Source organism: Podarcis tiliguerta (assembly GCF_965153285.1).
Source record: "Podarcis tiliguerta genome assembly, chromosome: 8".
In the NCBI taxonomy this organism is placed as follows: Eukaryota; Metazoa; Chordata; class Lepidosauria; order Squamata; family Lacertidae; genus Podarcis; species Podarcis tiliguerta.
The window spans coordinates 20,648,232-20,675,101 of NC_139541.1; positions in this window are offsets into that span (position 1 = coordinate 20,648,232).

The following is a 26,870-nucleotide window of genomic DNA, read 5'->3' on the forward strand; positions in this document are numbered from 1 at the left end:
ACTCAGGTCTTGCTGGTGGGCTTTTCAGGGGCATGTGGCTTGGCCACTGTGAGAAGAAGGTTTGCTGGACAAGGTGGGTCACTGGCCTAATCCAGCACCCAAGCCCATCTTACTTTCTTAATTGGTCTCTTGATGTAAAAACTCCACGAAGCTTCGTTGCAGAGCATTTTATGCAGAGTAACTTTCTGTCAAGTTCCCTCCATGTAGTGATGGCCACTGACTTGGGTGGCTTTAAAAGAGGACTGGGCAAATTCATGGAGGAGAAGTCCATCAATGGCTGCTAGCCACCGCGGCTATGCTGTACCTTGACAGCTGGAGGCAATAATACTGGGAATAGCAGGTATGGAAAGTGCAGTGATAGAGCTTCTCCTTTGTATGCAGAAGGTCCCAGGTTCAGTCTCAAACATCTCCAGGTAGGGAGAGCCAGGAGAACCACTGCCTGTTCATAATACTGAGCTAGATGGATGTCATGTCAGGCAGCTTCCTACATTTGCTTGGCCACTATGAGAACTAGGTGCTGGACTAGATGGGCCTCTTCTGGCTTGACCCAGCAGGGCTCTTTTTACTTGAAAATCTGTGGACACTTGGACACTGCATAGTGGAGCAACAGAAGGATTGGGAAAAGAGGTGGCTTTAATTCTTAACCGTTTTCCTTTACAAATGCAAACATAATGATGCAAATTCAGCTCACTAGATTGCATATGTTATGCAGGTTGCAGAGTCCAGCTTTTGGGAAACTCCATCTGCCCCCATGGGCTATGCAGAGCCCTCAAGGGGTGTGCACTTTATGATATACCCCTGACCCTTTTCGAATTCCTTTTAAGATGCCTTCTCATTAGTCAATGCCAGAGCCAGCCCAGCTCCTAAGTGCAGCTGCTCTCAGCAAGATGCAGAGGTTCCAGCAGCAAGCTGAAGAAGTTACAGTCACCCGACAACTTTTGCCGGCCTGCTCTTTGAGCAGCCATCAAAATCTGGGGCTTGTATTTCAATACAGTACTGTCCTTGGTTCAGCAAGGGAGGGAAACTTTTGAAAGCATGGAGCTAGAGCATGGGTAGGCAAACTAAGGCCCAGGGGCCAGATCTGGCCCAATTGCCTTCTAAATCCGGCTCGTGGACAGTCCAGGAATCAGCATGTTTTTACATGAGTAGAATGTGTCCTTTTATTTAAAATGGAACTCTGGGTTATTTGTAGGGCATAGGAATTCCCCCCCAAAAAATATAGGCTGGCCCCCCACAAGGTCTCAGGGACAGTTGACTAGCCCACTGTTGGAAAAGCACCATAATCCAAAAGCATCAATTCTTCAGCAGTTCTATGATTCTGAGTTAGCCTAAGACCTAATCAGCTCAAAGGGTGGCAAGCCTTCTTGAAAGGAAGAATGCTATTGAGCAGGGGTGGTACGTCTCATTTGTCCACTGGAGGCAAAATGGGACTGTGCAATCCTCACTCACTGTTGCCCCACTACTGGCACCATGCCTCTCTTGCCTGTGAAGACCTCACACACACAAAAAGGTCTGCCTTTTAGTGTACTCCTTGGAAACAATTTTGCCTAATGTACACATTTTTTTGCAAGCGATTTTCCTTAAGATAATGCATTCTTGCATGTTACCTGCACTAATCTATGTACTTTTTAAATGCACATTTTCCCCTATTATATGCACTACTGTTTAGCTGGATAACTGCATCCAAAAGTTTGGAGACGTGAATTTCAGAGGATGGTCATGTTTAGGTTCATGTATTGCTTCAGACCTCTGTCCCTACTCAACACAGTTTTACTGTTGGCACCCCCCCTGCTCTGGCACGGGTGGACTTACACTGGGTGAGAATGTGCCGACCTGTTCCCTCTCCATGGGCAGAAGTACTCAAACATAGGCATGCACAAATTGCTCCATTCTTGATTTGCTTTGTTTAGATCATTATACTGAGTCAGACCGTTAGTTCATCTAGCTCAGTATTGTCTGCAATGAGTGGCAGTGGCTGTCCAGGTTTCTGAAGACAGGAGTGCCTCCCAACCTAGCCCTACCTGAAGATGCCCGGGATTGAACTTGGGACCTTCTGCATGCAAAGTAGATGCTCTGCCACTGAATTATCCCTTCCCCGGATTTACAATTCCTCATTCTCTCACATATCAATTTCCTTTTACTATAGGTAGCTCAATGCCACCACTTGAGAACTCGAAGACACAGATACTTTTTTTAAAAAAAAATGGATTTGGGGAAAGTTCCTGAAGAAATAAAAGATAGTTTCTCCACTTTTCATTCCAGATCTCCTCCCACACACCCTTGGTCTTGTTATGTTACTTTGGTGATAAGTTGTCGTAATAACCCAAAGATAGGTCATCGCTCACCATTGTGGAAATTCATGAAGAGCATAAATCTGAAACGAGGGCCATTTGTTTGGTTTGGAGAATCCAACCTCTCATACACTGGACAGATTCATTTCCCTTATCCCTGTCAGTTAATCATTCACCAAGTTCACATAAATCAAGGGAAGGCCTCTGCTCAGCTTGCCCGGGGAAGTAACGCCATGCTAGGAGATTCAGACCTCTTCCCAGCTACCTACAGAGGCAGTCAAGGTGATCTGCTTAACTGAGGTATTTGCATCCAGGAGGAGAAAAGTTGAAGAGACTGCAAAATGCCCTTATGCCCTACAGCAGGGATGGGGGATCTATGGCCCTCCAGATGTTGCTGAACTCGATCTCTTGCCTCAATCTTAAACATGTCTACTCATAAGACACTCTTGTTTAGTTCAGTGGGTCTCACTCCCAAGTAAGTATACATTTAGCAGGGGTAGGGGGCCTGTGGTCCTCCAGATGTTGGTGAACAACAACTCCCATAGTCCACGTTTTCAGGAGTTGATGGGAGATGGTTGTTTGCCAACACTTGGATGAGCCATGCAACCTAAATGAATGAAGCAGCCTAAATGACTGAAGGACAGCAGCCTAAATGAATGCAGCAAATACTATTCCAGTTAAAATATGAAGCATACAAAATAGGTTCTGATCTTCATTTTCTAATTAAGAAGTAATTGCATCACTCAGGTGCCCTCTGGCCTTATGGTGAAAGGTGAGGTATCAGTCCAATAAATATCAAATGGACCTTGGGTGGGTGAATACATACTCTGTCTCAAGGCAAATCTAAAAAAATGTAGTATACACACTGACAACTGGGAAACACTGGAGTTGGAGAACAGCCTTTACCAAAGGTGTCATGGGCTTTGAAGACACTCAAACTCAGGATGCAAGGGAGTAACAGGCTAAGAGGAAGGCACGCTTGGCAAATCCACACCGTGATCAACTCTGGCCCGGAAACCAATGTCCCTATTGTGGAAGGATGTGTGGACCAGAATTGGCCTCCACAGTCACTTACGGACTCACTGTTAAAACTGTGTTTATGGAAGACAATCTTACTTGGCTATGAGTGATCGCCAAAGAAGACACACTCCAAGTGCAGAATCAGTTATGGGTGCTGGCAGGACACTTGTGGCCCTCAGATTTCAATAAGCGCCCTGTTGGATGAAGCCAAGTGCCCATCTAGTCTACCATCCTGTTCTCACAAGTGGTCAAGCCAGGTGCCTCAGGGGAACCTACATGCAAGACCCGACTGCAACAACCCGCTCCCCGCTTGTGATTACCAGTGACCATCATTCAGAGGAATACTGCCTTTGACAGTGGAGACAGAGCATAGCTGTAATGGTTCTAGGGGTTGCTCGTGCGTAAGCTTGTCCCAACCTCTGGCTGGGTTACCTGTGCGAACCTTTCCTGTCTGGGCAGCCACTCGCCCGTGACTGTCTCAATCGCTGGCAGAATCCGTCAGTGGGCGTTTCTTAAACTTCTTCCAGCAAAGAAGCTCTTTGACGCCAAGTCTCTGCCTACTCTCCCTGCGCGGAAGCCTTCTGCGCAAGGAGGGTGTAGGCAGCGGAGGACCCTTCCTCTCCCCGCTGGTCCCCAGCAAGGAATCATGGGACCGCCTCGCTGATTCCCCCATCTGCCCCCCTTCTTCACTGGAGCTACGTTGATTCTCTTCCCCAGAAGACGGGCTGCCTCTCCCACTCCCGGGACGCTCTCTGGGATCCCTTTGGAGCTTGCTCTCTCCCTCGGACACTGATGGCAGTCCCCTGACAATAGCCATTGTGGCTCGTGATGACCTGATCCTCTATGCATTTTTGTAATCCTCTTTTAAAGACATCCAAGCTGTTGGCCGTCGCTACCTCTTGTAGGTGCAACTTCCACTGTTTTCACAAAGCACTGTGTGAAGTAGTACTTTCTTTTGTCTGTCCCTGAGTCTTCCAACAGTCAATTTCATTGACTGTTCTTGAGTTCTGGTATTATGAGAGAAGGAGAAAAACTTCCCCTTGATGCTTTGTCTCTCTTGGCAAGCCAAGCTGATCTCGTTTTCAGTTTGCTTCGCCAACATCTAATGCAGAATTTAAGAGTGAACCACAACAGACCTGGAGTTCGGGCTACCATGATCGTCTTCCTCCCGCTTCAAGGCTTCGTCAATTAGGTTTGTTATGGGAAAGTCCACTTCAAGTCAAAATATGGGGCAGCTTTATTAGGAGCGAGTACCTGGGGTTAGAGTTTTGGCTGCATCATTCTTCATTTCCCTGAAGGCTTGGTGTGGATTTTCACAGAGTGCCAGAGGTCTGGCGAGCGTCATGCGCATTGTCTCTCTTAAGCAGCAAAGCATTCATTCCACCCAGAAAGATGGGGGGGGGGGAGAGAAACCTCTGTCTATTTGGGCTATGTTTCAGTTATGACTCTGATATGAAAACTAAGACTATTTCAAACTTCTGCTTGGGAAACTCATGGGTAATTATACCTCCCTGATACAATCTCAGGCCTGTGTTATTGTGGCTTCTGTGGATCTCTGATCTCATCGTTCTCACAACTCTCCTGGGGCACACTTTGGAGCTCTTGCAGAAACTTTCGGTGTTGAAGCAGAGAGCATTTCTATGACTATCATTTCTATGACTAGGAAAGGGACCCAGGTCCTGATCCTCTCTACAAGTTGTAACACAGAGCTTATGAACCACTGGACCAATGTGCTGGGTGGCTTTGCTGAAGGAGAGAGCATGTTTCAGACAGTTGTCTTGGACTAATAGAATCATAGAATTGGAAGGGATCCCGAGGCCCATCTAGTCCAGCCCCCTGAAAAGCAGGAATCTCATTTAAAGCATCCATGACAGATGGCCATCCAACCTCTGCTTAGAAACCTCCAAGTTTGCCACCTTCTGAGGGAGTCCATTCCACTGTTGAACAGCTCTTACTGTCAGAAAGTTCTTCTTAATGTTTTGTTGGAATCTCCTTGTAGTTTAAATCCATTGGTTCGGGTCCTACCCTACAGAGCCAGAGTAAAGCAGCTTGCTCCATTTTCCTTGTGTCAGCCCTTTATAGATATTTGAAGATGGCTATCATATCTCCTCTTAGTCTCCTCTACTTCAGGTTAAATATACCCAACTCCCTCAACCATTCCTCATAAGGCTCAGTTTCCAGAACCTTGATCATCTCGGTCACCTTCCTCTGTCTGTGTTCCAACTTGTCAATATCCTTCTTCAACCCATGGCCTGGGAATGAACGTTAAGCTTCTGATCCACTGGCCCAGAGCAGTGGGTGGCCTTGTTGGAGGAGAGAGCATTCCAACAGATGGCCAATCCTAGAGTACAGCCTGTTGGTTCTGTGGCATTGACTATCACAAGATGAGTTGTTGGGCATCAACGTGGATTGCTTTAAAAGGGTCTTAGGCAGAATCATGGAATATGGGGGTTTCAATGGCTAATAGTCAATGGCGAACTATCTCCAGGATGCTTCTGGACGCTAACGTGCTTCTGATTACCTGGGATTCTTTATCTGTGATTCCTGCATTGTAAGGGGTTGGACTAGATGACGCTTGGGTACCTTCCAACAGTACAGTTCTATGATTCTGTACACAACTAATATGGTCCAGCACATTCTTTTTGTAAAGCCATTTCAGATGGTTTCCTCCCCTTCTTTAAAAAAGAATAAAGTGGTAAGTTAATTTCATGAAATAAATAAATGTGTACATTCACACACAAAAGCAAGCACCATGTTTCTGGTGTTCCCAACAAAATGCAAGCCAATAATAATAATAATAATAATAATATCCTGTACTTATGAGTGTGTGTTTGATGGATTGATATAATTGCTGGGGTGTGTGTGTGTGTGTGTGTGTGTTCCTAGTCAGAGCAGGTAGGGAGCAGAGCAGCTGTGCAGATTTATCACACCCCTGTGACCAAAGGGGTTCCAATTCCCAGGCACACAATCACACTTCAGCTGCAGTGAGGCCTGTCACCACTTGGATCATCGCAGCTTAAGCTGACCCATAAAAATCAGGGTGTAAGGTTCTTCTAACCAGACCAATTCAACCCCCTGCCCCGGGCTTGCTTTGCTCTCATCATGAACATTTTAATTTCACTATGCAGGGTGGGGGGTTGTCTCTCTGCGATAGTTCTCACAACTCTAGGTAGCTCATTACTGAGTTTTGCAGTGGGTATTTCTAGAGAGCTGGCGGATCTCCGTCTCCAACAGAGGCATCATGTTCTTAAAGAACATTCCTTAAGGGATCCTTTAAAGCCTTCCCTAATTTTTAGGGTTTTGCCATCTTGCAAATATTCAGACGAGGGATGGGCATTGTCAGATCCATCGTGAACTCATTTCGACTGGGTTTTTGGGCAGGAGGGGTTGGTGGGAGGGTGGCAATGTTTTGTGGCTTTTCTCAGGGCCATGCAAGAGTGAGGTTGAAGAGCCGAATGTATTCCGAGCAACAGACGTCTTGATTGATTTATGCGCCCAGCTCTCGAGCAGAAACGATATAAGCAAGCAATAAATCACGGGCTTTGCAGAAGGCAAAACGATTGCCCGAGACTTGTTTAAGCAAAGCACTCAAAGGATTTTTTTTTTAAAAAGAAAAAAAACTTAGATATAGAGAGGCGGAAAGTGTCTATTTTGAATTAACTAGAAATGGGCAACCCTCCCCACCATACCTATTTCTCTGATTCATAATTGATCGGTGGCGTGGGATGTTGGGGGGGGGGGATGATTAATTCAGCCCTTGTTTAGACTAAAACTGTGTCTGGGCTGCAGTACTTTAAATGAGGACTGTTATCACTGGCATGCTCCTATGCATGCACCAAAAAGAAATATAATAAAGTTAAGAATCCCCACACATAGACATCTAGCATGTTAGAGAAAGAGGCTTGAACCCTTCTTCCTATACAGCCTAGTTTTCCTTGTGCAGGAGATTCAGCACTAAGCACCTTAACTTGCTCTCTGAAGTGCTACTGTCCAAGTCTGCCACCTCAGTGAGAAGCAGGCTGCAGAAGTTTCCCACTGGATGTCTGAGCATTAATCTGTTTGCTAGTTTCTGGATCAGTTAACAACTTGGAATGCTTCTCCAAGCACCCAACAGTATCCTTTGAGACCGGGATATAAATTTAAATAAACAAATACCGTACTTTTCCGTGTATAAGATGCCCCCTATTTTGGGGGACTGAAATTTCAGAAAATGGGGGGAGATGTCAAAAAGTTGTTGAGGTTTTTTGGGTGGGATTAACAAGGGTTGTTGATCTTTTCTTAGGGGGGAATGCTGAAAATCGCTCACCCGAATGTGTCACAAAATCCACTCCCATCTGTACCCTCGCCGGCAGAAGCTGCCAATCGCCCATGCATAAAACAACCCCCACTTTTAAGCATGATTTTTAAGGGGGGGGGCTAGTCTTATACACGGAAAAGTATGGTAAGTAGCATCGCCAGCTACTTGAAAGGACTTTAGAGTACACCCTGCACATTAATATTTATTTAAAACATTTACAAACTGCTTAATATATCACTGCTTAATTCAATGAGCATTACTCCCAAATAGGTGTGCTTAAGATGGAGTTTCCATTTTGCACTTCAGTTTAGGGTTTGACAGACTAGTGTAGGCGCTTCTGCTCCTCCTTTTTGTCCAAAGAAGCTTGTGTTATGTGTATATTAAATATTTTGTAAAAGCACAATTAAAATGCACAAAGCCACCAAGAGATAGAAGTCCAGAAAATTATCATAAAGATAAATATCACAGTGTCTGAAACAAGGCCAGTGGCTCCTGAACTTTCCCCCGCATGAACCGCAAGAAATTTTTTGAGGGTCTTGGTGGACCACGTAATGACTCCCACCCCTCTGCCTCCTGTACAGATGCAACATTCAAATACATTGCTCTCCTCACCTTTGCATCTGGCCCTCTCCAGCACTGACATGTGGCCCCCAGAAAATTGCCCAGAATGGCACGAGGCTCTCAGTGTGGAAAAGGTTCCCTTCCTCTGCTCTTGTTCCCCAGAGTGTCACAGCAGATGCCTCTGGAAAGCTCCAAAGAAGGAGATGCATGCAGTAATCCCCCTCCTACTTCTGCTGTGGGGCAGCTGGTGTTCAGAGGACTGCCGTCTCCAATTATTTCAGACAATAGTGCATGCGCAGCGGTCTGAAGAAAGTCCAGAAATTAAAACAAAACAGAAAAAATGGCAAAATGCTGACACATTGATGCAACTGTGGATGCTTGATAAGATGATTCAGTAGCCACAATTCAACATAAGCATTAAGATGGGGTTGTTGGTTAAGGATCCCTCATCCTTCTGTGAATTTCTAAAGGGATCTTGGATGCATCTGTGGAAACATTGTGTCCAGAGTTCAAGAAATAATGGTAGCGCTCTGTTCTGTTTCGGGCTGACCTCCTGTGGAGTCCTGTGTCCAGTTCTGCACAATGCGGTTTAAGATGGATATTGAAGTGCTAGAACATATCAGCAAAGATGGTGAAAGACCTGGAGCTCAGGTATGATTATGAAAAGTTGAAGCAGTTTGGGTATGTTTAGTCTGGAGAAGAGAAGATTAAGAGATGGTAGGATCATCATTTTCAGATATTCGGTGGGCTGTTTTACAGAAGATGGAATAAATCTTTTGGATGTAGGAAGCTGCCTGATACCATATCTGACCATTAGTTCATCTAGTTCAGTACTGCCTACTCTGACTGGCAGTAGCTCTCCAGGGTTTCAGGCAAGGTTCTTTTCCAGCCTTACCTGGAGATGTTGGGGATCGGAGCAGGGGCCTTCTGCATGCAAGGACGATTCTCTGCCAATGAGCTATGGCCCTTCCCCATAGACCCTATGCATGTCCTGTGTCTATGAAATACTGAATTTCTAATGGATGGGTTTGCATTCTTTGGTTGGACAATAAAAATGCAATATTCAGGAGAATTGAGAATTTCAAGAATGGTGTTTTGGTTCACATATTGTTTCAGGAAGTGAAAATTTGAGAAGTAAGCTAAATGAAATAAATGAATTCATCCCACCATCCCAAATGGGAGACCACAGAAAATTGAAGGAATGGAATGGGGGAAGATTGCTCTCCTCTGGGTCTGATCCAGAAGGCGATGCTTATGTTCCAACTTCTCCAGATCCTTCCTCTTGCTGAGGCCTCTTTGTGAAGCTCTTCTGTGGTGTGGTAGCTGTGCCTTCTTAGCTTATATTGTCTCCTGCCTTCAGGTATATGCTTAAGTCCAAGATAAACACTTCCTCAGCCCCCTCATTTATTGCTGATCTAAACGCCCATAAAGCTCACCACTATGCTTGCTATCATGCCCTCTATCGCCTTTTTGCAAAATGTAATCCATAAAATGCTTTCATGGTAACCCAAGACATCAGCGGACAGCGATAAGATCTCCAGGCCCCCGTGACAGGCAGGAACTTGCAAGGATGGAGTTAATAACGCAAACTTTTGAAAAAAATGAAACTGGCAGAAGGAGATGGGGAAGGGAATAAAAAGGGCCGGTGTGGTTCTAATTGGGACCATGTGAGTCTCCTTAGAGAAGGATTAGAGGAAAGAGACAGGCCTCGCCCGGGAAGATTAGTTTCAATTAGATGGGCTGGAGGCGAAAGTCAGGACTTGGTGAAAGATTAAAACAAGGAGGGAGAAAGTTTGCATAGCTTTCGCTTGGGGCCTGCAAAGGAGGGTTCATTGAGATTCGGATAATTGAAGGCAAAAAGCTAGGAAGAAGTCACATTAATTGATTTGATACTGCCTTTTTTTTGCTCCCCTAACCCACTTTGCAATTTCGTTCCTTAGCTTCCCCCAACCATATGTGCCCCTGGCATTTTATAAACCCTCTCCTTTTGGAAATTGGAAAGATGGTGCCTGGAATATTCGCGGGATATTGCACACGAGATGTGCTACTTACCAAAGGCGGTTTGCTGCTTTGAAATAGTTGCCGATGGTGGATTGGACCCATCATGCAAATCATGGGTCCTACTGACTGCTAGCATAGCTTCTGTAGGGCTGTTACACTGGGGCTGAACCTGATTTTCCTGAAAAAGGTTCCAAGTTCAATTCCCAGCAGATAGAAGTCTTATCAAGCTCTGCCGGAAATCCTGGATAGCTGCTGCCAGACAGCAAAGACCAGGTGTGGTGTCTACAGATGCTGTGGGACTACAACTCTCATCGACCAGCATGGTCAATGGTTAAGGATGATGGGAGTTGTAGTTCAACAACATCTGGAGGACAACACCCAGACTATTCCTGGCACAGACAACCCTGAGTGAGATGGACCACCAGGCCGACTCAGTACAAGGTAATTCTCTATGTTCTATCCAATTGTTGACTGGACAACTCATAGTTTTTATGGTCACCTTTCAGCTTTGCATCAAGTATCCTGAACTAAATCAATGCTGTCACTGTTACTACCATACGGCTAAACTCCCCTTTTCAAATGTTACAAGGGCAGCTGTCCCAGCGGGTTGGTTTTCCTTTGAGGAGATCTTAAGTTAGGATTTGGTTCCACTGTGGTCTTTACAAAACTACAGTATGGGAGCTTTTCCTTCCAGCTGTTATAACACTTATAAACATCCCAGTGCTGTACTCTCCCCATAAACACAAATCTGTCCAAGCAGGCCAAGAGGGATGAGCAGTGATGTAAAAATTCACTTTCCAACACGTTGAAGGGTTAGGCAGGGTTTTTTGTTTTGCTTTTTCTTTTGACGGGGTGTGTGGAAGTGGCAGATATCCAATTTGGGGAGAAAGATTTTCAGGTGAACCATTACTAGACTCAGCTATGCCCCTTGGGAACAGGATATGCATTAAAAATTGAGAAAACAATTTTTTCAATCTATCAACAGATAGTTTTAACACTTAAAAGCAGGAATGATATATAATGATCATGGTGGTAAGGACATTGTCAAATATCCTCCTGAATTTTGACTACAAAGCCCATGATGCAGTGCGACTATGATCACAGCATACATGTTCAGAAAAATCTGTATCCCATAAGCTATCCATTCATTTTCAAAATGAAGAGTCACTAGCAAAGTGAATATTGCAATGCAATATTCATAATAAAAACGTGATTGATATGATTAGTGCTGTCCAAGCACGCCCAAAAAGTTCAAGTAGATAAATAGGTACCACTCCAACGGGAAGGTAAACGGCGTTTCCATGTGCTGCTCTGGTTTTGCCAGAAGCGGCTCAATCATGCTGGCCACATGACCTGGAAAAACTGTCTGCTGACCAACGCTGGCTCCTTCGGCCTGTAAAGTGAGATGAGCGCTGCAACCCCAGAGTTGTCTGCAATTGGACTTAACTGTCAGGGGTCCTTTACCTTTACATTTATTTTCCTCCCCAAGGTGACTTAACAATATCAGGAAACAAAATTCTGGACATAATCAAAGGCCAGAGTAAATGATGTCTTCACCTGGTGCTCAAAAGACAACAGACCCAGGAAACCCCTCTCTCTGGTCACCACCTGGCATAATGACCACAATCTAGACTCCATATGGCACAACGGCCTCTCAGGAGAGCCTCAGTCAGGTAGGTTGAGTCAAGCTAGAAGAGCACACCATTGATACCTCCAGGACAACTACTTCAACAGAGTCTGTTCCTCAGATTGCGATGGTGTTGCAAAACTATAAGGAGGCCCTAGCGAAACCACCTACTAGCTGCAATGTCATTACTTCTCAATTGCAGCGGCTCATAAAATTTAGCATCTCACATGAACTCATATAAAATGGAAAGTACTGACCAGCAAAGTTTTTTGTTCTGAAAGTCAGGCCCTGAAGACAAGTATATAATGCCCAAGTCATCAAGCTCACGAAGAAAGGATCCTTTTGATCCCTGTACAGGCAGCAACCAATTTGCACGGGAGTTACATTTTAGACCCCCCTCACGCATTGGTAGGGCTCATGTAAGCCTGCCCTGCCCTGTTCTGTCCCTTTTTGTGACTTTTCTATGACCTTTTTGGCCACTTACGGGTTCAGTGCAATGCACACCTACATGGTACTGCACATATCAGACACGCTGAAAACAGTCACTGCCTGCATCTTAGACAAATCCATATTGCATGGTCCACTGTTTCCTCCATGCCAGAAACGTCACAAAGTTGAGTGGCAGTCCTTCCAACTTTAAACAAATTACCCCACAGAATATACACTGTGCTATCAAAACCCTACACATCAACTATGTGTTTCATCCATCCCCATTGATTAGAAATCTGAAAACCTTCAAGAAATGGACAAGTCGAAAATACTTCCTGCCTGTGAGACTTTTTTCTCACTTTCCTTACAATCCAGTCATGAGTTTTCTGCTTAGCTTAGCACTTTACTTCCAGGAAGGACAATGGTGATGCAATGGCAATGCCCTGCTGTCGCAACACAACATGATCCACCATCTCATAAGCAACACGACAGAGTCTTTGTGGATTTCAATGGCTTTGCAAAGCCAGAGGAAAGGCCTTGGTACTGCCACCTGCTGGCCACAGTGCTATTGCACTTGGCTTGCAATCAGTCACAGAGACTTTTATGCCTCAAAAACTCCCTAAACTCCTCCAACTGCACTGTATATTTAAAGCAGAATCATGCCACTTTAAACAGTCACGGCTTCCCTCACTGCTGTAGTTTGTTAAGGGTGCTAAAAATTGTTTGGAGGCTCCAATTCTCCCTGAGTTACAATTCTCAGATGAGTTTTAACAACCAATCCCCTCTTCCCAGGGGATTCTGGGAATTATACATCCATGACGGGAAAGGGGGTCTCTTAACAACTCTCACCACCCTTAACCTTCAAAAGGGGAACTGTTTAAGGAAGTGGACGGTAAGAAGTTAATGGGACCCTCACCCCATTTTCAGGGGATCATCTATCCAGAACAAAATGTTGGTGGGAAATTTGGAGTGTTGGGTTGATTTGGGGGGGGGGGGCTTGTCTGAGCTGTTGTAAGTGATGAGAGGGCAGTGGGGACCTTTTCATTTGCTTTTGCACTCTAGAACCCCCCCCCCCCCAGAATAGATAATAGTTTTCCCATCCAGGGCCGGATTTAGGTTTGATGAAGCCCTAAGCTACTGAGGGTAATGGGGCCCTTTATATGTCCAGCTGTCCTTTGTCAACAACAAATTGTTGCTGTTTTTTGTGTTGAATATATGCTATATGGTAATTTATGGGCCTAATAGGTATCTAAAGCCATTTGCACAAAATATGTATTTTATCAAAGTAACTATTGAACTGAAATACAATTAAGAAGAAGTTCTTTGGAGCAGCTGTGTCATGCTAGCCACGTGACCTGGAAGTGTCTGCGGACAGCGCTGGCTCCCGGCCTCTAGAGTGAGATGAGTGCACAACCCTAGAGTCTGTCAAGACTGGCCCGTATGGGCAGGGGTACCTTTACCTTTATACTAATAGTGAAATTTTTGGGGGGTGTCCCCAAGAGAGTGGAGCCCTAAGCTATAGCTTGTTTAGCTTATACAGTGGTACCTCGGGTTACATACACTTCAGGTTACATACGCTTCAGGTTACAGACTCTGCTAACCCAGAAATATTACCTTGGGTTAAGAACTTTGCTTCAGGATGAGAACAGAAATCATGCTCCGGCGGCGTGGCAGCAGTGGGAGGCCCCATTACCTAAAGTGGTGCTTCAGGTTAAGAACAGTTTCAGGTTAAGAATGGACCTCCGGAACGAATTAAGTACTTAACCCAAGGTACCACTGTACGTAAATCCGGCACTGTTCCCATCTGATCATCTATCTTTGGCTTGTTGGATTTTCGAAGGAAGATATAACTGCTGCAGGTAGGAGCTTCTTCCATCCAAACTGGGTCCAGAGTGCATTGTCAGGGTTTGATTCTCCCACGTGTGCCATTTCCCCTCCCAAAATTGCTTTGAAACTGCTACGTATCCCCTGAAGGGTACATTTTCAGGGCAGATAGAAGTCCAGGAGAATAGTGTTTTCTCTGTGTCTCTCCAGCTCTTAGTCTGGAGGCTGGGGGCTGGGAGTCCTCTCTTCCCATCCCTGCTCCCCATCCATCAGATGATCTTGGCTGAAGGTCACTATCTGAGAGGTCACCATCAGATGGACAGGGGGAAATGTTGGCTCACAGCCCCGAAATCGGATCAGAGCTGCATTGCACAGGGCTCCCTTCCTCCCCTGTCAAAACTCTGAAATATGGCCGGGAAACATACATCCAATTGATCCATATTAGATCAATCTTCTGTATTTGCCTTCTTTCCTTTACAGATTTCATCGGAAGATTGCAAAAGCACAGGAATTAACAATGCTGAGTCAATTACGCTTAAATGCGTTTTCACAGCAGGGCCAAAGAAACATTAGTACTAATCAAAACCACCACATCAACAGGAATTCCCAAGCAGATTTCTCCCTCCCCTTCTCCCTCCTGCCCGCCCCCTTTTATGAGAATGTTTTTTCTCCAGGAACATCAGTAAAGTATTTAGCGAACAGGCAGAAGCATGAGCTGTGAAAATGTGATAAAATAATTCATTTCCTCGTTGCAGTGGGGAAGAAAATCTGTTCTCTTGTATAGATTACGGTGGACCCAAACATTTGCATTTAAGCTAATATCCATCAACAGCAGGAGGGGGCATGAGCGGTGCGAAAAATGATCGGGCCATCAAGCTAACTGCAAGGCCACATCTTTCACGCTCTTGGGAATGAACCAGAAGGGAACAGCCTTACTGAACTTAAGAACATAAGAAGAGCTCTGTTGGTGGATCAGGCCAAATGGCCCATCTAGTCCAGCATCCTGTTCTCAGCCAGATGCCTCAATGGGAAGCCCACAAGTAGAAAAGGGAAAAGAGAAAAGCACTCTCACAAGAGAAAAGCACTCTCCTGTCCGGTGGTCTCCAGCAACTGGTATTCAGAAGCATTGCTGCCTTTGATCAAGGAGGGAGAGCATAGTCATCATAGCTAGTAGACATTATTAGCCTTCTCTATGAATCCAAGTTGGGGACCATAACTGCCCCCTGTGACAGTGAGTTCCATAGTTTAACTATGCATACCCTCCAACATTTGTCTGATGAAAATAGGGGTCTAATAATAATAATAATAATAATAATAATAATAATAGTAATTTTATTATTTATACTCCACCCATCTGACTGGGTTGCCCCAGCCACTTTGGGTGGCTTCCAACACATATAAAGGTAAAGGTAAAGGGACCCCTGACCATTAGGTCCAGTCGTGGCCAACTCTGGGGTTGTGGCACTCATCTCGCTTTATTGGCCAAGGGAGCTGGCGTACGGCTTCTAGGTCATAGCCTCCGGGTCATGTGGCCAGCATGACTTCTGGCGAACCAGAGCAGCACACGGAAATGCCGTTTACCTTCCCGCCAGAGCAGTACCTATTTATCTACTTGCACTTTGAGGTGGCTTTCGAACTGCTAGGTTGGCAGGAGCAGGGACCGAGCAATGGGAGCTCACCCTGTCATGGGGATTCAAACCGCCAACCTTCTGATCGGCAAGTCCTAGGCTCTGTGGTTTAACCCAGAGTGCCACCCGCATCCCTTTCCAACATACAGTGGTACCTCGGGTTACATACGCTTCAGGTTACAGACTCCGCTAACCCAGAAATAGTGCTTCAGGTTAAGAACTTTGCTTCAGGATGAGAACAGAAATTGCGTAGTAGCAGTGGGAGGCCACATTAGCTAAAGTGGTGCTTCAGGTTAATAACAGTTTCAGGTTACGTACGGACCTCTGCAACGAATTAAGTACTTAACCTGAGGTACCACTGTATATAGAAACATAATAAAGCACAAAACATTTTTTTTAAACTTCCATATACAGGGTGCCTTCAGATGTCTTCTAAAGGTTGCATAGTTACTAATCTCCTTGGCTCAGGGGTCGCATAACTCCACACCCTCCAACATTTCTCCGATGAACATAAGGACAACCTAAGGAAAAGCAAGACATTCTAGGATCAATTCAGAAAGTTGGGTGGTTTCTGCAAATCCAGGGCTGTCCCTGGAAAATAGGGGCACTTGGAGCGTCTGACTCTGTACTGACCCCTTCAAACTGAACATGGTGATGATATCATCCAATGGTCTCCAGTGCCCATTGGTAAGTGGTAGGGCGGAGGGCAAGGAGCTCAACAGTAGGTGGCGCTAGAGCCAATGACAGGGAGAGCTGATGAATTTGACTTTTGTGCACTTGGCTGTGTGGCACAAGGGCAGAACTGAGACTAAGGAGGAAGAACCAGCCTGCCAGTGCCACCTCTTGGACAGGTGAGGGCTGGCTGAAGACAGACCAAAGCTGGTAGGGCCTCCAGTGATATTGCCTCTTAATCACCTCTTCTCCACTCATTCTTCCAGGTGTGAAAGGAGCCCAGTTTTGTGCCTTAAAGCTATGCCGAGATGAAGGAAAGGCAGCTTCAATTTCAGTTTATTATATAACACATATTGATATTGCCAATCTGACATTCTCTGCATGAGATTTACTCAATGGTATCGATCATCTCCCCTCAAGGAAACCTGGAGGCAAACAAAACCTGTGCATATGGATCAATGCAGTCCCTGGACCTTGTCTGGAACAATAGGGAGGCTCCATAAAACACACTCTTATTGGTGACTATTTGTTCAGGGCAGGGAAAGGGAAGGGAAGGGAAGGGAAGGGAAGGGAAGAGGCAGTAAAATTACCCTTTCTTTTATTTCCAGTACTATGGCAAAAAACAATCCAATGATACCTACCACCATAAAGCCAAAATTGCAATGACTTCAGGCTGCGAATATTCTGCCCTGGGGAATTTTTTAGAAGCCCCAAAATATGATTATTTTTAACAGGATTGTGTCTTTCTTTTTAGTCTGGAGCTGTCGTGGCAAAAATCTGGTGAAGTCATGCCAAGTTCCTATTTCAATCTGCCATCTTGATTCAAAATGGCGCCTGCCATTCTAACACATAGAAAAATCTGCCTTCCGCAGCTTGGGATCCGTTGTGACAAATCTGGTGGAGATATTTTGAGAAGTGGCCAAACCTGTAGTGAACAGACAGACTGAAAGTATATAGTGGATCGCACATCTACCACATGTGGTGGATGTGCAAGATAACAAAAGCATTCTGGGAAATGATTTATAATGAGTTGAAGAAAATGATTAAAATAACGTTTGTGGGGGAAAACCAGAGGCTTTTTTTATTAGGTATTTTAGGTGCAGAGATACCAAAGGAGCAGAAATTATTATTTATGCATGCAACAACAGCAGCGCAGATACTACTGGTGCAGAGATGGAAAGAAGATAAAGTCCCAACCAGAGATGAATGGTTGATGAAGATGATGGACTATGCCGAAATGGCAAAACTGACCGGGAAAATCAGAAAGCAGGAAGAGAAGAACTTTAAGAAGGAATGGGGAAAATTCGCAATGCACTTAAGAGAACACTACAAACAACTAAAAACTCTGGCAGGATTTGAGTAATGCTTGTAATGTACGATGGTAAAAATGGATTATGGAGAAAATAAGGGAAGCAGCTGAAAAAAAGATAGAAAATGGTAACCATGGAAGGGCAGACGGGAGTCAAAGGATTCAGGAAATCCTAAATAATGATGTTGATATTTACTGTTTGAATTTAAATTTGCAATGTAAAAATCAATAAAAATGTTTGACAAAAAAAGAAAAGAAAGAAAGTACAGTGGTAGCTCAGGTTAAGTACTTAATTTGTTCCGGAGGTCCATTCTTAACCTGAAACTGTTCTTCACCTGAGGTACCACTTTGGCTAATGGGGCCTCCTGCTGCCACCACGCCGCCGGAGCATGATTTCTGTTCTCATCCTGAAGCAAAGTTCTTAACCTGAGGTACTATTTCTTGGTTAGCAGAGTCTGTAACCTGAAGCATATGTAACCTGAAGCGTATGTAACCCAAGGTACCACTGTACATAGTGGATCTACCAGAATAATCTTGTCTAATCTGTGACACCCATCTTGGATCTTGCAGGAGGGGAAGGGCTGTAGCTCAGCAAGAAAACATCTGCTTTGCATGTGGAAGTCAAAACCCGGCAGGTCCAGATCAGACTCTGAAAGATTCCTATCCGAAACCCTAGGGAGCTGCTGCCAGTTAGTGTGAACAATATTGAGCTAGATGGATCAAGGGTCTGCCTTGGTACGTTCCTCTTCATGGATTTCCCATTAATTTTGGCCCCTCTCGACTTCTCCTGTTAAACCTTTAGTCCAATTATTCCAATAGCTGGCTATTTAGTTTAACTGAATTAAAACTTCCTCTAAGAGCTTCCAGACAAGTTCAAGGGACATTGACAAACAAACAGGCCTTATAGAACCCACATGGGCATCTGTGTGCAAAATCCTCTCCCTTCCATGTTTAAATTAGGGGTGGCAACCTCCTCTTCGCGGAGCTCCCAACCACCCGGGTTGCCAACCGAAATGCGGGGAAAATGTGCTGACAGTTACCACTTTGCAAATTTCAAAAATGATGTATCATTAGGCTCATAAGCTAAAGGCATTAAATTAAAAAGCGGCGTGTTGGAGGGGAAGAGAGAGAGAGCGAGAGAGCGCAGAGCTTAGCTAATTTATCCTGGTGGAACATGCAGGTTCACACTGTACTTCATTCAAGATCATTCCCATTGGGGACATGTTAAAAAAACAAAATCTTTCCATAGGAAATGCTAGATATAAGCAGAATGTTAACCTGAGACTCGCTTTTAGGAAAAACTGGACAGACCTTCTTGAATGTTGGGGATATCCTCTAGAGGACATGCACTTCTTGAGTTGACTTAGCTCTGATTTGTAGAGAAAACAGCTTGACAGATGCAAAGTATTAAAAGAAAGGGGAACAGAGGAAGATGCCTATTTGTTCAGGTAACCCTACTCTGAGGCCACATGTGCCCCATACATTTAAAGCACTATGGCAGGACTTTGACAGCCGTGGTTTCCCCTCAAGGAACCCTGGGAAATGCAGTTTTTGAAGTGGGCCAAGAGTTGTTATGAGACCCTTAAAGAGCTACTGTTAAGTGATTTAACATTCAATCAATCTTCCCAGGGAACTGTAGTTCTGTGAGGAAGAAGAGTTTGGATTTGATACCCTGCTTTATCACTACCCGAAGCAGTCTCCAAGTGCCTAACATTCTCCTTTCCCTTCCTCCCCCACAACAAACACTCTGTGAGGTGAATGGGGCTGAGAGACTTCAGAGAAGTGTGACTAGCCCAAGGTCACCCAGCAGCTGCATGTGGAGGAGCGGAGACGCGAACCCGGTTCACCAGATTACAAGACTACCTCTCTTAACCACTGTGCCACACTGGCTCTCCAGTGGGAGGGGGAATGGCGGTCTCAGTGCCCTTAAGAACTACAGTTCCCATTATTTGTTTGGTGGTGGGGAAGTCATAACTGTTTAAAGGTGTACGTAATGTGCAGTAGAGATGGGGCCTGGCAGTCCCCTGTTTGAAAATATTTCAAAGTCCCCTGCTTGAGTGAAGCAACAGGCCTTTTGATAAGACAAGGGAATTGTCTTCAGTTGGGTCTTCGCATCTAATGACTGTTCAACTCTGTTTTGCAGGAATAGCTGCTAGAACGTTAAAGGAGACTGGGTTTTCTCATGTTTCCTCTCAAGATTGCAACAAGAGGAATCTGATTTCATTATCAAAGATCACAGTGAACTGGGGTGGAATCTACACAGCTATAAAAACGCTGTGAAAATGCTTTTAAAAAATGTTTTGACAAATATATTGAATTTGCCATAGCTCACCATCGCCATCTAGTGTCACATTTGTATATGGCACCTTACAACACACTTTATTTGCAGCTGTCTCGCTGAGTCCTGGATGGTGGCCCAGCACAACAGTGGACACAACGATGCCATCAAATGCCTGCCAATAAAATCACAACCAATCAAAAATGGCTGCATGATGGTGTCCCTGAAAGCAATGGAAAGCAAAAGCAAGGGATGACAATGCGATGTCAGGGACTGGCTAGACACAAAGGGAAGGTGAGAGGAACCAGTAGTGAACCCCCATGAGAAGAAGGCTGGGAGGAGATGTCAGAAGCTGAAGAGGTAACAGGGCTTCGTGAGCTGGGAGAGTCGGTGGCAGAGAGAAGTCTAGAAGCAGAAGCAGGAGAGAAGGAAGGCCAAGAGTTGGGTCCAGCTGGTGAAGCATCACAGGTGTCTCCCCCTTCTGCTGTGACAAGCTTCCCTCACAGCTGGTCTCCCAGAACTAGGAGAGGTATGAAGAGAGTGGAGGAGAAATTAGCACCACACAAGCACAGTCTCAGAACCCTGGAGAGGAGGGGACTTAGGCAGCTATGGGAGGGCAGGAGCCTTCAGTCTTTGCAACTGCTTTATAGGGCTAAGACCTACTGAAGAAGAGGCGCTGTGCTCACTCCTGTGCAGATCCTGCTTTTTCTAATAAAGAGTTAAATGCACTTCCTTCATGTGATTTACTGCTGGCTCGCTGCTGACATGCGAAGACATTTTTGTAAAACCTGAAGCAAACCACAAACACACAAACATAGAAACCTATTGTGCGTGGGGTTGTGTTTTTTTTACACTGTGGAAAATGTCCATGAACAACAGTGAATTGTTTTGGCGTTGTCCTGCTAAATACCATCTGTATCCATTGACATTTTCAACACGACGTTTGGATTTCTTGTGTCTTTTCAAGAATGCAACCTATGTGTTTTTCAGCACGGCCAGAATATCCTCCCAAGTATTCAGTTCCGGGCCTCAGCCAAGATGGGTATGTGAGCAACAGCTGGTAGCCATCTCCTAACAAGAGCTAGGTAACTGGTAAACAAACTAACCCTGTGAAATAAAGGGGAAAGAGTCAGATTTACAAAACCCATATTCATTTTCCCAGCAATGGAAGAGTAATGAAGAGCACGTGCGCGAGAGAGAGAGGGAGAGAGAGAGAGATGACAAATTAAATCATTTCTCATTTGACGCCCCTTTAAGTGTAACAGATCTGCCCTTGTGCTATCTGACAGGCGTGATTGATATGCTGAAGCCCTCCTCAGATTTTAAGCACACAAATGGAACAAAGACTCACTTCATGCCGGCTCCATGTAATTTACAGGCAGGTCTGGGCTGTACTTGGTAAGGGCACCCCCCAACACTCAGCCTGCTCCGTGTTTTCCTTGGCAAACCTCTCCGTTTTGGTGTTTGGACAACTACCTTGGTTTTTTGGGGTTTTTTTTTAACAAGCCTTACTGCCATAAGTAAACCACTCGGCTCGTCAGTTATTCCAGGGACTCCCTGGTCTTTGCTGCATTGGCTGTAATCCTTCTCTCCTCTGTGATGGTCTGCAAGGATTCAGGTTCAGCAGAAGGCTGGTCAAGAAGGGTGAGTGGGCATCACCCACCAACCTCCATCTGTACCCAGCCAGCCCTCACTGGCTTCCTGGAAGTCCTGAAGGTGGCCCTGGCTGTCACCTTCCCTCTCCCTCTCATCCTTTGTAGAACCAGCTTCAGGGGGCTCAGATTGGATGACCCTTTGAATCCCTTTCAACTCTACTGTTCCATGATTCCATGATGCAGCCGGGAGGAAGATGGGGACCAAACGAGAGTCTAGGCTTCCTGCCTTACACCCTATTGGTCCCAGTGGGTACCAGTTATCAGGATGTTTGCCTATGTCTTTATGTATATCCACTATTAAACTTCACAGCATGGTATAGATCAGCTTCCAGGTGGTAGGTGTGGCTTGTGGGTTCGATAGGAGGAAGGCTAATGTCCATGCATTTAGATCTTGCCTTGTTTCTGACCTAGGTTACCCGTTACCTACCTCTGCCTTCTCTCGCCTCACACATTGGAAGCTTCACATTGCAATCCTTTGCATTGCATTGTGAGCTACTGTGTTGTAGAACAAATGCTGTAAGCACTTCATGCATTTGAAACCTGCCCCCCTTCCTTGGTGGTCTTCCTGTCTCTCTGCCTGGCAACACATTTAGAGCAGCGGTGGGGAACCTGCAACGCTCCAGATGTTTTTGCAAGCAATGTCCTCTTAATGCATTCTTGGATGTTATTTTATTGTTTCTGTTAGGGTGGAGAAGCGCAGTGTGAAATTCAGAGTAGTGCGAATTTTGGAGGACAGCTTCATCTTGGTTTGTACATTGGTGTAAATTGGGTAGTTTCTCATTAATATGAAAGCAGAAGCTGTTTTTTTTTTAGCAGAAGAGCACTGAAAGCACCAACAAAATAAACCCCCCAGCATAGCAATCCATCAAACAAAAAATTGGAGGGGGCAAACAATAGCCGAAGGTTCTTAATGCGCCATCCCCCCTGATGATAATAAGTCAGAACTCTGCAGCCCAAAGGATTATTCAGGTGAAGGGAATTTTGAAAGGGTCCCTATACATAATTTACTTCCAAGATAACACAATTGTAGTCATGTATATTCCCATAATCCTAAAGCGTCCCCCTCTGTGGTCTTGCACATGATCTTTGTCTTCAGAAGTTTGCAGGTGAACTTCATGCAGCTTTGTTAGTAGAGGAAGTTGAAAATGGGGGGGGGGACCCAACAACTTCAAACCAGTCTCAAGTTCACTGAAAATTTCAGGAGATGTGGAAGATGAACCTTCTTGCAGCATTTTAACAGTAGGTCAAGAGCCAGAAAGGCCTTAGCTTAGATGTTGTCTCTTTCAAGGAGCATTTCAGCCACTGTTACCTCCCCAGTTTGATCTGTGTCTCAAACAGCTATCTACATGTCTACACAGGAATAAGTCCCATTGATTTCAACAGCTCTGGCTCCCTGATAAGTGAGTGCAGGATTGCAGTCCTAGCCTCTTAACTCCATTCTGGGTGGATGACAAACTTTGTTTATTTAGGCTACGAAGAAAGGAGGGAGGGAGAGAAAACCTGACAGCTCCAATCAAGTTAATTCACCTGAAAGAGACCAACACCCCAGTTTATTTATTTTAAAATATTTTATGGAGGTAACCCAATCCAGACCATCTCCACGTCTTGTTTACAAGGGCGGCCTTGGTGACAACATCTGCCCCTTGTAGCCCCCCATAAGAGAGAGAGAGTGTGTGTGTGTTTAAATGAAAAGCACCCAGAGACATATGCCAGCCTGGTTTTCACCCATACTCACATAATGTACAGCCCCCATATGGAGGTGCTGGGATATATATTATTTAGTACATTATAGCTACTATAATTTTAGAAGGTGGATTGTTTGTCCGTTTGTCCGTTGGTTCTCTACAGGTTTGGGTACCTCTCAAGATATTGTTGTCAAAATTGGCATGAACATTCCTGAGGTAGAGGAATTCGTCTACATTTGGGTGCTGGGCACCATTCTGAATCAAGATGGCAGACCAAATTCATTCTAATAAAATATTAGCTTCCCCACATCCCACAAATTGATTCAGGGCTAGGTCAGGTTAGAGCCCTGGGTTGGTTTATGCATGAGTGCTGTAAAACGCAGAAATTATACCAAGCATTTAAGCATCACAATCTTTGGAACACACTCCTGCTGCACATCAAAAAAGTGCCTTGCATATTGTCCATGCTGGGTTGCTCAACCATTGCTACAGTCAGGGGTGGAGGAAGAGGGGTGCAGTGGGGGCGGGCCGCCCCGGGTGTCTTCGCTGAAGGGGGTGATATTTGGTGTGCTGCCTGCCCGCGACTCCCAAGCCTACCCCAAGCCATCGGGGGAGGGGGAGCTGAGCCGCTTTGCTAGCAGCACCCCCCCTTCCTCCTTCATTTTGACAGCTTGGGGGAGGCTTGGGAGTCGCAGGCGGGTGGCCTGCCAAATGTCCACCATTGGTGGCTTGCTCCGCCCCCAGCTGCAGGGTGTGCTCGCCGCTCCATGCACCCAAGTGTCACATGTGCCTGAAAGGGCACCCTCCATGCCCCGCCCCCTTGGGAACATGCTCCGCTCCCTCCCCCTTGGGAGAGCACCTGCCCTGGGCAGCGCGGGAATATGCTCTGCCACTGGCTACAGTGTCCTTTATTTTGGCAGATCAAGATCAACAGGTGACAGTAAAAACTGCAAGGTTTTTAGCAGGGACAATTAGAATAAGAGCTATCATTTGACTATTGACCTAAACCCAGAAAATGTATTTTATATAGTTAAGTATCTACTGTACATTTTATTTTATTTTATTGCTATGGCTGGTGGCTGATGCAAATAAAGATTATTCTGATTCTCATTCAAAAAAGTGCCATCTCTGTGCCTACAAAAGACCTTCCTTTTCGAACATGCCTTTTAAGAGCATAGTGTTATCTTAGTCTGTATCTGTATTGCATTTGAAATTGTTTTTACAAAATAATTCTTTTTAATCCTGGTGTTTTTATGGTGACGGGATTCATAAGTCAGATCAAACAAATAAAAATGCATTACATTGAGGAAAATTGCTTGCAAAAATGTGTACGGCAAAATGTGTAAGGCAAAACTGCAGAATCCTGGGTTGGTGTGAATCAGCCCAATTTAGGACTAATCTACACTGGTCATTTAAAATGTTATAAATGTGTTATAAAAATGTGACACCAGAGGGTGCTATAGAGCAGTGATCTGTGGTCAATGTAAAATAGCACTGAAGTTTTTATAGCGTTTTCCAGTTCAGTGTAGATCCAGCCTTAGTTTGGCATCTGGGATTTGGCCAGATCTGGCGTACAACCCTACTTCTCATCAATAGTTCTCACCCTAATCAAGGAAGAAGTCAGATAGAAAAGTCTCATTTGATTTTTAAAAAAGGAGGGGGGATAACATGAACTGAAATAATAAGTTCAGGCTGGTGGCTAAAGTCCATTGCTTCCTTCAACGAGATTAAAATAACACCAAGCAATGATTAAAATCAGATCACCAACAGTGCCAGACCATCTCTACTTCATTCATGGGTAGAGAGAAGTTGTTGGTGGGCATTTCAGCAAAGAATATCCAGTGTGAAATTCTCCCAACAGTTTGGAATGTGCTTCTCAAATAAGAGAAATATCAGAAAGTTATAAGAAAACCCCCCTTCGTCTTCTATATTAACTGTAGCTCTGAGGATCCTAGACCCCATTGCTTTGAAGACATTCTAGGAGAATAATTTGGCTTAATCCTGCACTGGTGTGAAATGTACAGGAACCTGCATGTGAATTTGCTACCCACCTGGGGAAAAAAGAGACATACACTGATGCATGGGGATATTAAAAAATAATAATAGTTTGACCTGTCATGTGTAATATTTGCTGGTGTTTGTTTGTTTGGCTGTTGTATTTGATCATCGTCATTTTCATTTATTCATTTATTTATTTTAAAATAAAAGGAAAGTTTAGCTTAGTCCTAAATCCAAACATGGTTTTGGTAGGATTAGGTGGTAGATCTTTCCTTGGGGAAGGGCTGTAGATCAGTGGTGGAGCATCCACTTTGCCTGCAGAAGGTCTACCAGGTTGAATCCTCAGCATCTCCAGGTAGGGCTGGGAAGGAGTCCTGCCTGAAACCCCAGGCAGCTGCTGCCAGACAGTGTAGACAATACTGACCTAGATGGATCAATGGTCTGAACTGGTATAATGTAGCTTCCTAGGGTTCTTTCATTTCTCCATATGCCCTGTTTTCTTTCTTTTTCTGAAAAATTAAAGGCCCTCCCTTCTGACACTACTAAGCCAGAGCGTCCAGAAAGTGCTGCAGCAGATCACAAGGATTACTACCTGGGTGATGACAATGATGAGGAAAAACCGCTGAGTGACTCAGGTGCCTCCACGGGCTACTTCCCCTGCTATGGGACCGACGAGGAGTTCCCCCACTACCAGCCCCCTGGGTGCCCCCAGGACAAAGAGAATTGGGGGCCCTGGCCGGGCAGGAAGAAGATCCCCCCACAAGGGGGCAGGGATCCCACCACAGGCCTCTGTTGCCTCTCCCAGTGGCCAACGTGGGCAGGAAGTGTCCCCAAAAGAGGAAGAATTGAGGGGTTGGTGACTTTCTCTCTTGGGTAGCCACAGCCTTCAGAACTGGATGGCTATACCTGGAGAAGTCAAGAAGAGGAAAAAATGGGACCCCAAATAGTTGTGGCTCCAATATATCATGGCCCTGCATCCTGGAGTCAGCCAAAGCAGGTGTTTGTGACATCGAGCAATTGCTGTAGCATATCCTAGGCCATTCAAGATGCAAGCTGAGAGCTCCTCGCCTCACTTTTTGCCTTTGGATTTTAATTGCATAGACCTGTAACAAATCACAATGGAGCAGCCATGCTGGCATCCCCACAGCCACCTGACATTGCAGAGCCCCTGAGCGCCTTCTAGGTACAAGGGGGTCAGCCTCCCTCTGTCCCCGCCCCTTACATCAGCAGCATTCTACTTGCTTTGTGAAATGTGTGTGTTTAGTGGACGAGAGCAACTCTGTCAGTTGCGTGGATTTCCACACCAGTCTAAGGGAGCAAATGCAATCCAGTGTGGTGTAGTGGTTAGAGTGTTGGATTAGGTTCTGGGAGAGAGTAGGGTTCAAGGCCTCACTGGACGACCTTGTGTCGGTCACTGCCTCTCAGCCTAACCCACCTCACAGGTTTTTTGTGGGGGTTAAATGACAAGAAGGAGAACGGTGTAAATCACCTCAAGCTCCTTGGAGGAAAGGATGGGATATAAATGCAGTAATAATAATAATAATAATAATAATAATAATAATAATAATAATAATAATTTTTTATTTATACCCCGC